Genomic DNA, 14,466 nt, shown 5'->3' with positions numbered 1-14,466 from the left:
AACAGAAGTTCCTTCTGAATATGAGGAAGAACTTCTTTACCCTGAGGGTGATGGAGCCCTGGCACAGGCTGCCCAGAGAGGCTGTGGGGTCTCCTTCTCTGGAGATGTTCAAAACCCACCTGGACATGACTCTGTGCAACCTCCCGTAGGTGACCCTGCCTTAGCAGGGGATTTGACTAGATGGTCTCCAGAGCTCCCTTCCGACCCTGGCCGTGCTGTGATGCTGTGAAAGGCAGCATTTTGTGTTGGAGAGGCCAGCAGGAGGAAGCAGGAATGGTGGATGGGGACCTAAGTACAGACAAAATATATGTTATTTGTATTCTGCTGCTCTGACTGTTGCTGTTTTGCCCCATGCATTTTGTATCATAGAATCATGGAATCACTTAGATTGGAAAAGACCTTTAAGATCATCAGGTGCATCCATTAGCCCAGGACTGCCAAGCCTACCACTAAACCATGCCTCTGAGCACCACATCTACACGCTTTTTAAACACCTCCAGGGGTGGAGATTCTACCACTTCCCTGGGCAACCTGTTATAATGCTTGACCACCCTTTCTGTGAAGAATTTTTTTCCTTTTGTCCTGTCGCTGGTTATCTGGGAGAAGAGACCAACACCCACCTGCCTACAACCTCCTGTCAGGCAGCTGCAGAGAGCGATAAGGTTGCCCTGAGCCTCCTCTTCTCCAGGCCAACCCCCCCCCCCCCCCCCTCCTCCCAGTTCCCTCAGCCGCTCCCCACAGGATTTGTTCTCCAGACACTTCACCTTGTCCTTCCCATTGTTCAGCTGGCCGCTGGCCATGTGCCGACCAGGAGTGCTTTAGGATATAAAAGCCTGCTGCTGACAGCGGTGTCTCTGCGTCACGTATCAATACAAGGTATGCAGTCACTGCTTCACCTTGGCTTCAGGCACTTTCTTACACAACTCTGGCCTGTCCCCCTCATGCCGGCTGTGCACATCTGCTTCCAGGTCCTGTGGTTAGGTGAGACAGGGCTGCACCAGGCTGATGAAGGTTACAAAAGCATGAAGTGGCGTCTAGTAGAGAGTCAGCAAAAGGGGAGCAGATCCTGGGGGTGGTGAAGGAGCCCACCTCCACCTCCCTTGCATCAACAGCGCCTCTCAGCTCTTCAGAGATCTTGATTGGTCTCTGGTACAGATTCCCTTTGGATGTGCCCACAGGCTGATGGTACCTCACGATTTTTTTTTAGGTGTTACATTGTTTTAACCATCTTTATTAATATCTTTGACCTTATCTCCTGGCCTGCCCTGTAAGAGTTTTTTTAAAAAAAAGAGTTTAAAATAGTCTAACCCATCTAATGGATGAGATGGAAACTTCATTGACTGGCTTACCCAGGAGAGATATGTGAAGCTCATCACACCTAAATTAAATTATATCTTGAGCACCTTTCCTTTGAGCGCTGTCATTTTCCTCCAAGAGGCTGTATAAATTGCTTTCTCATTTTATTTGATGTGGCAAAAAGCCAGGACTGGAATCTATCATTCTCCAAATCCTGAGCAGTGGTGATGGGTCAAAGCAATCTAACATGAAGGTTATTATCACCGAGCGTGTGGGTTAGCAGGTTGAAGAAAATAATGTATTTGCCTGAATTAGCACCTAAGTGCATTCTGACACAGAAACTCTGTTCTCTCAGGACTTTTTTTTTTTGAATTCAGGAATTCCTGTGGACTTCATTGATTATCTCAGTCCTTGATTTCCCTTGAGTGACACAGAAGGCAAATTAAGTTTATGGCAGAAAGTCTTCTAAAGATTGTGTAAATCTTTGTACTAATTCTGTTAATAAAATAGGTGAGATAAGCTGAAGTGGTGCATACTGGGTGAAAGCAGTCTGTATAGTCAACCATACAGGGGATGAGTGTTGACTCAATTAAAAATGAATACTATCATTAGAATTTGGGGTTTTTTTCCAGCCAAGTATGTAGAAAAAAGATGCTGGTCCACTGTTTCCGTGGTGACCAGAGCCCTTGCACTGCCGGCTACGCAAGTCAGTAGTGCCATGCTCCAGATCTGCTGCCCCACTGGCCTGGAGATCTCTTACTGCCAAAGGTTTGCAGAGCATCTTACTGGGGACGATGGGTGCATTTATGCTTACTTTAGCGACCCTTTAGTTTTACCTGTCTGAGGTGTACATCAGCCAACACATACGGTGTAATGTCCCCCTTGCGGAGCCTCTCCGTGCACGTGCATGACCTGAAATGACCCAGTGATGGATGGTTACCCTACTTGTGTTCCCACGGCACCCCAAACTGCCTTTTCCCATCTTCCTAAGCCAGATAAGGGACAGCACAGAGCTGTGAAGTTGTGTGGAGGTGCCAACACTGTGAAAGAGGAAAAAGAGGCAGGAGATGAAACCATCATTTAGTTCTGCTCCCACCTGGATGCCTTCCTTCCCCCAGGCACACAAACATGCACCTAAATTTGTGTGTTGTGGGTATCCCAGGACCGGCAATAAGAGACACTCAATATGCTATCAGGGCCCACTCAGTGAGCAGGTGGTCAGTAACTGCATTCGCACTACTGCAAATTGAGGATGACATCAAGCTGTTGTCTTTTGTATTAAAAGAGCTTTGACTGGCTGGTTAGGATTGTAGTTTATTTCGTAATGTATTTATTTTTATACATATGTATGTATGTATGACTCCTGTATGAATTTGACATACTACGAAGGTTGGGACCTTAATGCGCGAGGGGAAAGAGGTTATACAAATGCAAATTATTTCTTATGTCGGAGTATTTTTACTAATAGTACTTCGTGGTTAAAACAGGGTTTATGTCTTTTGATGCACTGAAAATACTTGTAGTGTCCACAAGAGGTGTGAAGTGAGTGAGCATTATTGCCTTATTGCTTAAAACTAATGGATTTCTTTTGACTTTTTTATCGTTTTCTATGTTGGCAAGAAATGAACAAGATATGTTATAAAGTGATCACATCCAAAGACCATTAGAAACGGTGAAGAGATGACAACTGACTGCTGAGCCTTGGATCAGACCCTAATATTTTCTTGGAGACAATCTGTGTGGCAGGTCAATCCGATTTATGTCATGTACCTTTCTAGTTTATGGTTATTCCTGTGTTTAATTTGGTAAAGGACCTGATACGGATCAGAGCTGAGCTAAGGCTACTCATCCCCCTCTGTGTCCCAGCTCCTGACCAAGGGTTTGCTTCTCACGGGATGAGGGTTTTGCTGAAGCTGGAAGCTACGCTGGCTGTGTGCCACTTACCCCTTATGGAGCCTTCCTACCCACGGCGCAGGTCCCACCCTGCTCCAGCTCTTGGCTCATCAAAGGTATTATCTATCCTCGCTGCTTTGCAGCACCTTACGAACATTAGCAGAGCATAAATCTATGCGAGTTGTCTCCTATGATGTTAACACGTGGGTGTGCTATTCATTTCGAGGCCATCACTGGCCACCTGCCACTGGGCGTTATGATTTGCATGAAGTTGATGGACAATCTGTGAGTTCTCTGGCCAGTTTTGAAGCACCAGTTTGAATTTCAGGGCTTGCTTTCCTTTCAGATTTCTCCTGCCTCTCCCTTGGCAAGCTTTTTGAAAGCTGGCTGCAGAGTGGAAGGAGTGGGGGGAGATGCTCTTCTGGGTCTCTCTTAATTTTTAATGAATCAGTGAGGTTCTTTTCTGGCTTGGGTTCTTTCTAGCTTCAGTGCCACCATCTCATTAATTGCAGCCAGTTAGCAGAGTGGAGATGCAGCCAAGTGTCAGCTGGTGTGTGCTTTTCGTCTCTTTTGTCGGTGTAATTAGTATTCACCAGCTATCGTGTTGCTCGAACGTGCTCCTTCATGGTGTTTCCTCTGTTGCGTAGCTGAACCTTAGGGCCCTTTGGCTGAACTTTGGCTTCTGCAGTGGGGAAAGGCAGCTGGGAGGGGGTTTTATTCTCGGTGCTAAAGAAAAACATGGCTTGGGATAGAAAAGTGTGGCAGGGAAGGATTTGCAGGCTGATGGCAGCATGTTTCCTTGGCAATCCAAGACCCACATCCCGTACACAACTCTCAGCTTCATGATGGCAAGGAAAGCATGGTGCCCAGCGCGGTGAGTGGGGCTGGGGCATTTGGGGTGTTATTAGTGCCCTGGACGGCCTCCTCTGGCTGCTGCGAAGGACATGAGGGACCACTTGAGGGTTAGGAGATGCAAAAAATGCCTCTGGGGCTGGGCGCTTGCCTTGCCAGAGGAACCCCAAGCCCTGGTTGTGGCTGGGCAGCAGCTTCTCCCTTCGCCTTTGGTGAGCAGTGGCCTGGGAATGGCCAGCCTGGGGGGATTGGCCAGGAGCCTTTGCACAAAAGCATCCAGCTCTCAGTTCTGGTGAGTATTTTTCATGATGTTTCCTCAAGTCTCAAAACCAAACAGCTTGTTTCTGGTTGTATGAAACGTCTCACTCAAATCAGTTATGCAGCAAACTGAAGCGAGGGTGGGGATTCTCATGTAGCCTGTGACCTACAAAACCACGGATACCTTATGTGTGGATTCAGCCTCATTTGTTCTCCCAGTCTGGCACAGAAGGCAAGAGCAACCCTTGCCTACTGTAAACCAAAACTGAGGCAAGGGGCTCAAACCTCCCGAGCTCTTCCATCCTCCAGCACCAAAGCACTGAATGCTTGGGCTGGCCCGCATCCCTCTGCCCTCCTGGGGCATCTGCTTGGCAGAGAGTGCTTCTGGTGTGTGGTCCTTTTTTCTTTTTTTCTCCTTTTTCCCCCTATTTTGGAAGCGGAGCCTCATGCAAGGAGATGTAAGTTACAGTTCATCTCCACTACATATTTCTCTCTCTGTCTTCGCTCTGTGATCAAAGGGAGCAGATGGAAAACTTTGCAAAGAGAACAGACGTCTTTGCTCCCTGCTGCAAGTCAGGAGGGGGCTCAGGTGTTATCTCTCATACTTCGTGCTGCAGTTAACTGAATTTGTCCAGGGGATTTAGAAAGAAAAGATGCTATTGCCAGGCATCTGCATACAGGTAATCTGTCTTGATATGTTTTTGGTGTTACTGATGAGAGCGGGAGACGAATGCTTAATTAGGGAATTAACCATCTTTTAAAAGATTAAGTTTCCTTTGAACTCATTTATCAAAAAAAAAACAACCCAACAAACGGGGGTGGGGGTTGGGAAGTGCTGCAGACTGTTTCACAGAAATCTCTTTTCTCAATATGAATGAAAGGCATAATACTTAGAATAAAAGGTGAGCATAATGACTAGATAAACCTAGGACTAGGCTTACCCTACAGAAGTACTGTTTTCCCTTACTGTGTCAGTCTCATGTGCTGGTCCTGTTTACTCATCTGCCCAGAGCTACTCCCCACCAGCCCCCCTGGGAAGGGTGGGCACATGCAGGTAGCCCTAATTCTGCCCCCATCACATCACGTCACATCACATCACACAGCACTTGGCTTTGCTTCCAAAGTCCTTGCCTATTATCTGATACCTGTTAGCTGGAGTGACGCAGATTATAATTTTATGGCACCTAAACACTTTTGGGAGCTCAAGCATATGCAGCAGTGAAAGGCAGTTGCAGGCATCTCAGGGTGACATGGAAACCGTTTGCCTGATGCAGTGCTACTTCTCACAGCCATAACCTATGCTATGCCTCAAATCTTTAAATCAATCAAAAGTTAATGTATCCCTCTTCCATTAACAAGGGTGAATGCAGTTTGGTATGTGAGAGGGGAATAACCTTCTGTCCCTGGGATAAGCACCAGGACAAGATAGGTGTGCGCATACCCGATACTCCTATGTGCATCCCCGTGGCTGAGACAGTATTTACGAGCAGAAAGTAGCATTGTACAAATTGTGACAATAATTTTTCCCCTTCATGAGCTAAAACTGGCTATTGGTGGTTTTTTCCTCCCAGATTCCTGCCTGTCATTTCATGGAGATTCTCTAATTCAAATTGACAGGTGCTTGTACAGCAGGCTGAAATGCCACATAACAAGCTACATTTTAGATCTTTATGCATGTATGAGCGGAATACGAATGATTTCAAATTTACTGTGGGAATGGCAGGGAGTTAGACAATGTGGACTACCTTTTTGTTTTCATTTTTCATGCACTTCATCTGCCCTTTGTGAACCTCAAAGAGCGCACAGCTATTACTGCTTTCCATTTGCAGCAAAGCAACATCTCTGATGCTTCTCTAATACTTACCGGTGTCTGGCTGGAGAGGGGGGATGATTTCTGACTCTCAAATGCCACACTCAATCTCTGCCCCAGGCCTTGCTTCGAGGCTGCATGTAGGAGAGGGACGGCACACAGCTGCACATCCACGGAGGTTCGCTGGCCCTGGGGCCATCCTGCAGTCTCATCTCCTGCGCATCTCAAATGATGATTTCATTTTGCTCTTGGCAGTAAAGGCTGTTATTGGTTTCTTGCAGCAATAGCAGCTTCTGCAAACCCGTCCCGTGTGAGTGCTCATGTGCAGGTGGATCTGTCGCCAGTGGCTTGTGGCAGAGCTCAGCATGAATGAGGTCCTTCGGGGGCTGCGGCTGAGACCCTGGGTACTGTGCAGCTTTTTGGGTGCATGGGGAGGACAGGCAGCCCCCTGGGCATGGGGCTTTGAAAGCAAACATGCTTGGAGGGTTGAGAGTGCAAGAAGATGCCCATCAGCACGGGAGTAACCCCAACATTGGGTACTCCTTTGGGAAAGCCCTGTTCGAGTCCCCACCTCCAGGGACTTCATGTATCCCCATCATGGGACACCCCAGTGGAGCCCAGAAGAGAGGACCCATGTGCACGTCTGCACCTGAGCTCCCTTCTCTCCTGCAAGCCTTTTTCAAGCAAAGAACCATTCCCTGCACTGGACATGGCAACCAGGAGATATTTTCAGGACAAACCCCAAATGTTTGCAAGCATGCCCAGAGTTGTCTTTGGAGACGTCAATTGTGTGCTGAAAAAAAAAATAATGTAAAAAGAAGTATAGCTTCACTGAAACCCAACAAAGTGGCTATGTTTGGCTGGAAAATTGGAGCAATAATTGGCATCTCATTTGCTGTATATAGCTACAAGAATAGCTTTTTAGCCTGATTCAGTGCTCGTTAACACCTTTTTAAAATGAGAGTTATAGCCATGAGTTTACCTAGATGCGGCACTGGAATGAATCCCTTTGTGTCTACTCCTTAAGCTAAGAGAGCATCCTCGGTAATCCTTGGGTACACTAAAAGGGCTGGAAGAAGGCTTGTCCCCCAAAAGTAGGGGGATGCTTGTGTATGGCAGCTGGGCCTCATCTCTCAGGCAGCATTCTTGAAGGCTGCATCCTTCATGGCAGATGATTATTTTAGGATCATTGCAGCCATATGTGTTATTTACCCTAAGTGAACAAAACCTTTTTGATCTGCATCCATCGGCACGGGATCACAGAAGGGAGCCAACGCTGGATTTTATTCTTTAATGAAGGCTGCTGAGAGGGTGTCCCTGTTGTGTGAGGGCTGCTCTGCTGTTGGAAGTCCCTCACCTCAATGGGAATGATGTTTTCATCTCTCACTCCCCTCAAAGGTACGACCGTGATTGCATTTCCCAGGGAATAATTATGTGGAATCATTTAAATGAGCCATAAAATGAAATGGCTGAGGGTGAGGTGCAATAGGCAAGCTCCTGAGTCGGTAGGGTTGCCTTACCGCTGGAAAATTGCTGGCCCTGGTTGTAAAACGGGGCTTAGTCCAGCCAGGCCCTCCGTCCCCACCTGTAGACCGGAGCAGGCTGAAGCTAGAGGTGTTGGAATGATATCCAGGCAATCCTTTGGAGGGAACACTCCGCAGTGGCTGTGAGCGCGTCCTCACACCAGTCCCTGCAGAAGACTGCTCCCAAGTCTTTTGCCCGCTAAGGAAAACCGAAATCAATGGGGCAAATTTATCAGACAGCTAATCCATAGCGGTGGTACCCCCTCCAAGCTTGGTATTCTCTGTGGGCAATACAATGATGATTAATTAAAACACTCTGACCCTTTCAATTACAGTTTCCAAAGTGCTTGCTAAGCATTAAGTGCTTTATCGCCATACAAGACAGACAACATTAGCAGCCCCGATTTGCAGACAAGAAACCCCCAGTTTAGTAAAAGAGCCTGATTTAAAAAACAGAGCTAAAATCCTTGTTCTGTGCAAACTGATGTTCAAAGTCCCTTGAAGTTCAGTAGGACCGAGTTTCTACTTCGGAGAACTCCTGTCCTCAGTAACCCTCGCAAAGAAACGTCTAGTTCAGAAGTTGAAGAAAATTTGTGATGTTGTCCTCAGACTTGCTTCAACATTTTGAATAATTTTCCAATAACTTGTGATGAGGCACCTGTAATTACTGTGCGAGTTTAATTTAGAGGAGGTATTTACCAATCAAATTATATCTGACACAGTTCTTGAAGGGATGGAAGCTATCTTAAAAAAATCACTATGTGCATTAGTAATATTCCAAAAATCAATGTTGTTTAGCAAGCCTTATTGACCTTCTTAGAAGCTGAGATTTTTTTAATTACATCTCTGAAATAAGATTAAAACCTTTCATTATACCTTTAGAATTGCCTTAAAATAAATAAATAAAGAGCACCAAAGCATTTCTTATTGATTTAAAAGTGTCTTGAGTCTCGTAATAACAGTCTTTAAACCTCAAAAAAATCAAAATTTTAAAAAAAAAGCCACAACACCCACCCAAGAACCCTCCTCTATTATTTTCTGCACTGGGGGAAAGTTAAGCTTTGACATATGTTTTGTAAATGTTTTATTAATGATACCGTCACTGGTTTGGTTGGTTTGGGTTTTTTTGTTTCTCCTTTTGGTGTGTCAGCAGTAAAACCTACCTTTATGCTCCTGAAGGCCTCGGCAGAGATGGCTAATAAATGTTCTTATTTTGGCACCTGCAACTATGCAGCGAGTAATGCTGCTCTGTTAGCACCGGCACCGACATCTGTTGCTCATGAATCATCGCTCGTCGTTAGAATGCATAACTGAAGAATTGTTTAAATAAAAAACGCTATTAGCAGTGGGAGAAATGAGTACAGAAAGGAGGTTTCAGCTCCACGAGGAAGAAGGAGCATCCATGTGCTGAAACACGCTTTGAGCTCCTATGAAAGTTCGCCCCGGGGCCCGAGGCATGTGCAGATATGTTGAGAGGAGGCAGGCAAAGAGAAAATAAATGTATCCACAGGGATTTAGCTGGTTTTCAGGTTTTATTTGGGGGTTTTAGCTGCTCTGTATCAATGTTGGACTTTTAGGTTGTGTCTGCACGTTGGGCTAGGATGTCCCCAGGTGTCCCTGGTCCTGTGTGTCAGGCATTGTGGTTGGTAATACTGCAAATGTGTAAGAGATGATGTTAAAATAAATCATACAAGTAGATAGATTTATGGGTTGGTTGTTGATTTTTTTTTCCCCAGGGTGATTTTTGGGGGAGAAGCAGGTATATTTTCAGTGTTCAGGAATTCAGTATGCAATTGGCAAGTAGTGGGGGATGAAGAAAAGTGGATTTTTTTCACTTAAAACTTTTTTTGGTTTGTTTCAAAATGGATTTTTCTACCTAAATATTTATTTAAATTCTGCTCTGTGATACTAGCTCTAAAACAGCATGAACATGTTAAATAGAGGGAAAATTGTCGGAGAAAAGCAAGACAGGAGAAAAAACGAGCAAGTGAGAGATGGGCAAGATGAAGCTGCCGTTCCAGGGTGTGGGTTAACTTGGGAGTGAGGAGGCATCATCAAATGGGCTTCACCAAGGTGTAGGTTTTGATGTTTCTCCTTTTCTCTTGCAGCACCAAATGTTTCCCACTTCTTCAGTGCCTTGGTCAGGAATTCGTGTCCCAGTGCGGGTCCAGGGTATGGTGAAGAGCAAGGGACAGACAAAATGGCATCCCAGCGCTTCTTCTTACAAGCCAAGGTAAGAGAAATACACCTCAAGACAGCAATCCCAAGATGCTGGGTCAGTTTTATTTAAATGCCTCTGTATTTAAAGGCTGGAGGACTTTGGGTCCAGAGATGTTCTTTGGTGTCTCCAGTTCATCCCCACACGTGCAGCCAGCCCCAGCAGGACCAGCACAGGGTGAACTGCCTCTTGCCCTACAGCCAGACCGTCACTCTCCTGGGCTGCATCTGGGTTTCTTGCTTTTTCCTCAGTACACTTGAGCTCCAAGATGGGGTGGAGACATTCAATCTCCTTACCCCTAGACTGTTGCTGCCTGCTGGTGGCTAGGAGCCCTGGGGCTGCTGGGGGGCTCGGCTATGCTGATCTGCTGGTGTGGCACCATGCCCACTTGCAGAGCACGGGGCTGGCTTAATTAGGGAGCTCAGTACCATCCGAGGCTTAGGAGGCAGCCAGAACATGGTCTGTCACCAGGCACCTCCTTTGTGACCCCGTGGAGCTGCAAGCAGCACTCTAGCTGTTTGCAGGCAGGAACAGCGTGGGGCCATGCACCCCCGTGGCTGCCGGGACAACCTTCCTGCAATCCCGGGGACACTTTCTCATGTTGCCTCCTGTATCAAGGTATAACATGCCTGATGTGGTGGCTTAATTGAGCTCATAAAGTCAACTTTTTAAAAATTTGGCATGAGCCACTGGCCTCGTTTGCCCTGGCAACCTCCTGGTTTTTGTTTTAGAGAACTGATTTACCCAGCTGCAGGGCCAGCTCCTAAGTTAAAAAGCAAAAATCTCACGTGCCCTTCAAACCAGGCCTTATTCCTCCATGGAACACGGTTACTGCCTGCACTACAACAGCTCATGGTGTTCCAGCCTTAGGGATGGTGGGGGTGTAGGCGGGGACACAGCAGCACGAGAAATCCTGTGACAGTCACAGGCTTGCGGAAGGGATGAGGTCGGAAGAAACTTGCATTGTGTTTTGAGCTATGTTTACACAGATTGTTGCATAAATACTTTATAGTGAGACCAAGCTCTGTTAGATCCGGGTGTTTGGACAATGATGAGTATCTCTGCTCCCTGCTCCTCCAGCCTGGGCAGCCTCAGCCCCGCAGCGACTCAGGCGAGTTAGAGCTGCTCCAGCTTTGCTCTGGTCTTCTGTCAGCATTTTCCCCCTCCTTTCACTCGAAATCGTGTCACCAAAAAGGTAGTGTGTGTGCCAGTTCAACACTGTTGGTGTTGAAGATGGTGGAGACACCTTCCTCATCTAAGCCAGCAGGGTGAATGATTGTCCTTCCTTTAAGATGCAATCCTGTCCTTTCAGGGACTACAGGAGAGGAGGAGGAAGCATTTTACTCCCTACCACAATCACACAATTGCAAAAACAGATCAAAGAAGCTGAAGAGTTACTTTGAGATTCTTTGTCCTTGGTTCATAGCTGTTTTCAAGAGTGATGTCAGTTTTTCTCTTCACTCTCTAAGCTTTGCTTGCTACTTCTGTGTCTCGAGGTAGTGGAAAACATCTTTAAAATGCTTTTTCACATGCATGCATGTGTGTGCTTTTGAGGTAAATGGTGTAGGTGTAAAAATGAGCTTGGAGTCTTGAACCAGGATTATTCCCACGAGCACTGGTGGCACCAAGATCAGGTACTGGTCTCAGCCAGGGACTCCTCTCCCTGAAGGGTGGTAGAAGAGTAATGTCAACACTGCAGTGGCAACTTAGAAGCACAAGGAGCAGCAAAGAAAATCCGTTAATAAAAATGCTTATCTTGTGAGGAGGAGGCTTTGAGACTCTTAAGCAGAAAGCTGTGTAGAAATTACTTCTTATGTTGTGAACTTACCTGGATCCTCAGGACCACGACCCCTGGTCGATGTCTCCAGAAGGAAGTGAGAAAGCATGATGCTTGCTTCTTCACACTGTTCACCACAGCCTGTCAGCCAGGGAGAGCAGGTGCCAGCACTGTGATCTTGCTCCTCTCCTTGTTTGGCATTTTTACCTGCAGTTTCTGGACACGCTGTGGCCACCCCATCACATAGCTCCTCACTGGTTTGCTCCCTCACCTTGTGGTACAGCCAGGTGCCAGGTGGCATTCCTGCAAGCATCAATGGGTGACATCAGGCAACCCGGTTTCCCCTCCTTAGAAGAACACGCACAGTTGCTGCCTGTATTTAAGCACTCCTCAGTGAACCCAATGCAATATTCATATCCCAGGCGGTGCACACACAAGGATGAGCAGGTGCTGTCCTTGTAGAGAGGGTGGTCAGCAGCCTGCGGCCATACCAGGGCTCAGCACGGTGGCTGAGACGCACAGCTTCACTGCTCAGCACAGCACGGGCAAAGCTCATCTGCAGAGGAGTCAACACGGCTTGCAGCGCTGGCCTGGGGTGGTGGGGTGAACTTTCACTGGAGCATCAGCCCCCCCGCACATCCCACCCTCTATTCTGTGAACACAGGGCAGGTCTTTGGCTTGCCTCTGTCGTAACGACAGAGCCACACGTGCATGGGAACAAACACAAACCTGCCAAAATGAAACCCAGGAGGAACAGGCAAGTGCCAAATGTTACTGTCAGATGCTGATGTTACCATGACCTTAATGGAGCCACATTATGTTCGTTAACAACCAGTTCTTGTCGCACGGTTTTGTTTTGCCAATATTCAGATTTGTGTAGCAGCTTTTAATCACACAGACAGTTTAATAATTTTGGCTTTTCAGGCAGATTGTAAAGTTCAGCAGGTGCAGAAGGGGTGTGCTTGTAGCCCTTCCTTGCTGTGAGGGGTGCCTTTGTCTTTAGACACTCAGCAGTGGTCCTGGCAATCATCTCTACATTTCCACTCTTGCAAATATGTGCCTTCTAATAATTTCTCTCCTTTTCCTAACTGGTCAAAAATACCTCTGCCCCCAGCCCTGTATCTCTCTCATTTCTCTGCAGGTGCTCTAGTAGCTTGATTTGTTCTTCCTTTTGCTCCCACCAATGGAATTCCACTAATTGCTGCAGACACCATTGATGTCCTTTGTTGTATAGCACCATAAAATAAGATTAAGAGTGTGAAGTGCATTAACACAGCTTTTAAAAACTGATATGTAGTCTGGCCTCGTGTCTTACCTGTGTCCCTCAAGTCTACCTTGATGTTTGACGGTTCCAGGTGGACCAAATAGGCACCAGAAACCCCTTTTGTTTTACTGGAGAACCCCAATGGTTCAGAAAAGTCAACATTTTTTTCTGGAAAAAAATACACTGCATCTTAAAGAAATTACATATTCCATGGAGACATAAAAAAAGCACGTGAAATTTGCAAACAGCTGTAGCAATTTTAGGAACCTCACAATATGTTGTTTTTCTTTCAAAGAGGAGCCCTTGTGCATGAAAGGGGAGCCCATAATTTTATTATCTCCTAGTAATTTTCCTGTCTTCCATTTCATACCTTAAAAGATGTAGGGGATGTGAGCTAATATGTTCATTTGCAGTTATGTTTTGTTTTGGTGGTTTAATTTAAGCAGTACTGAAACTCAAATTGAAATTAGTGTGAAAATGCAGCAGCATTGTAGAGACAGTCCTGAAGCGGGGAAAAAACCCTTTCCATGTTGCTAACTTCACTAGGGAATTTCCTTTTGTGTTCTGAGCTAATCTTCTTTATATTATGCCTTCATTGTTAAACATTTAAGGACTCAGGCTGCAAAGAATTGATTAAAAATCTTGGCAATTGCTGTGTGCCATTAAACTTCATTTTTGCTGTAACATACTTTGCTAATTTCCTATGATGTGTTTGATTTAGTAGTTCATTTAGCCATTGCCAGAAGCGCTAGAGGAAAAGGTAAATTTTCAGCTTGTTGACTTGTTTAATAATTTGATTTAGTCTTTCCTCTTTGACAAGTTTACACCGATGGCAGCAAGAGCTAAAACCATTACTCAGTCAATACTTGAGTTCCCTGCACTCAGAAATACTTCGGGCTGTAATGGGGTCAGGCTTGTTTGTGACTGAACCTTTCTGAACAAACAAATGGTGCAACAGTATAACCAGTTCCTCCTTTATTTTTTGAAATGAATTCAGTGCATCTAAGCTACTTTGCAGAAACAATCACACACATTAGGTCCATATTAATTACTTCATTTTCCTTATTGTATGCATGCACAGCCTTAGAGGCGAGGTTTTAAAAGACAATGTTTCTTGGGAGGGACCCCTAGGAAGGCACACTTGTTGTGAACGAGGCTTGGGGGAGAAGGACCTTTTCTTAGAGAGGTTAAGTTAGGTGGATGCAGCTGGAAATTGTCTCTTTGCCTAAAAGTAAAAGTGAATTTTTTTCCAGTCTTTTGCGTGAATATTAGAGCAACTGAGTTTTGGAAAGAGAAAATTTCAACACTCAAATATTTATGAAATTTAAATACGCAGCTAGAAGCGCTCCTAGTAGACGTGGTGGGTTTTTCTCCAATGAAGTGGTCACAAATTACTGGATGAGTGCATTTTTAAGCACTTTACAGAAGGCTAATGGTTTGTAGGTATTTTATGCCACAATTAATCAGCTGCTACAAGCAAACTAGCCGAATGATAACCCAATGTGGGGCAAAAAGCATCAAACCGCTCTGGATTAAAGGGCAGTTCAATAAATCACTGTAGGATTCAGTATGTCT

The sequence above is a fragment of the Falco cherrug genome, chromosome 13, assembly GCF_023634085.1.
Source record: "Falco cherrug isolate bFalChe1 chromosome 13, bFalChe1.pri, whole genome shotgun sequence".
In the NCBI taxonomy this organism is placed as follows: domain Eukaryota; kingdom Metazoa; phylum Chordata; class Aves; order Falconiformes; family Falconidae; genus Falco; species Falco cherrug.
This window is presented reverse-complemented; position numbering follows the sequence as displayed.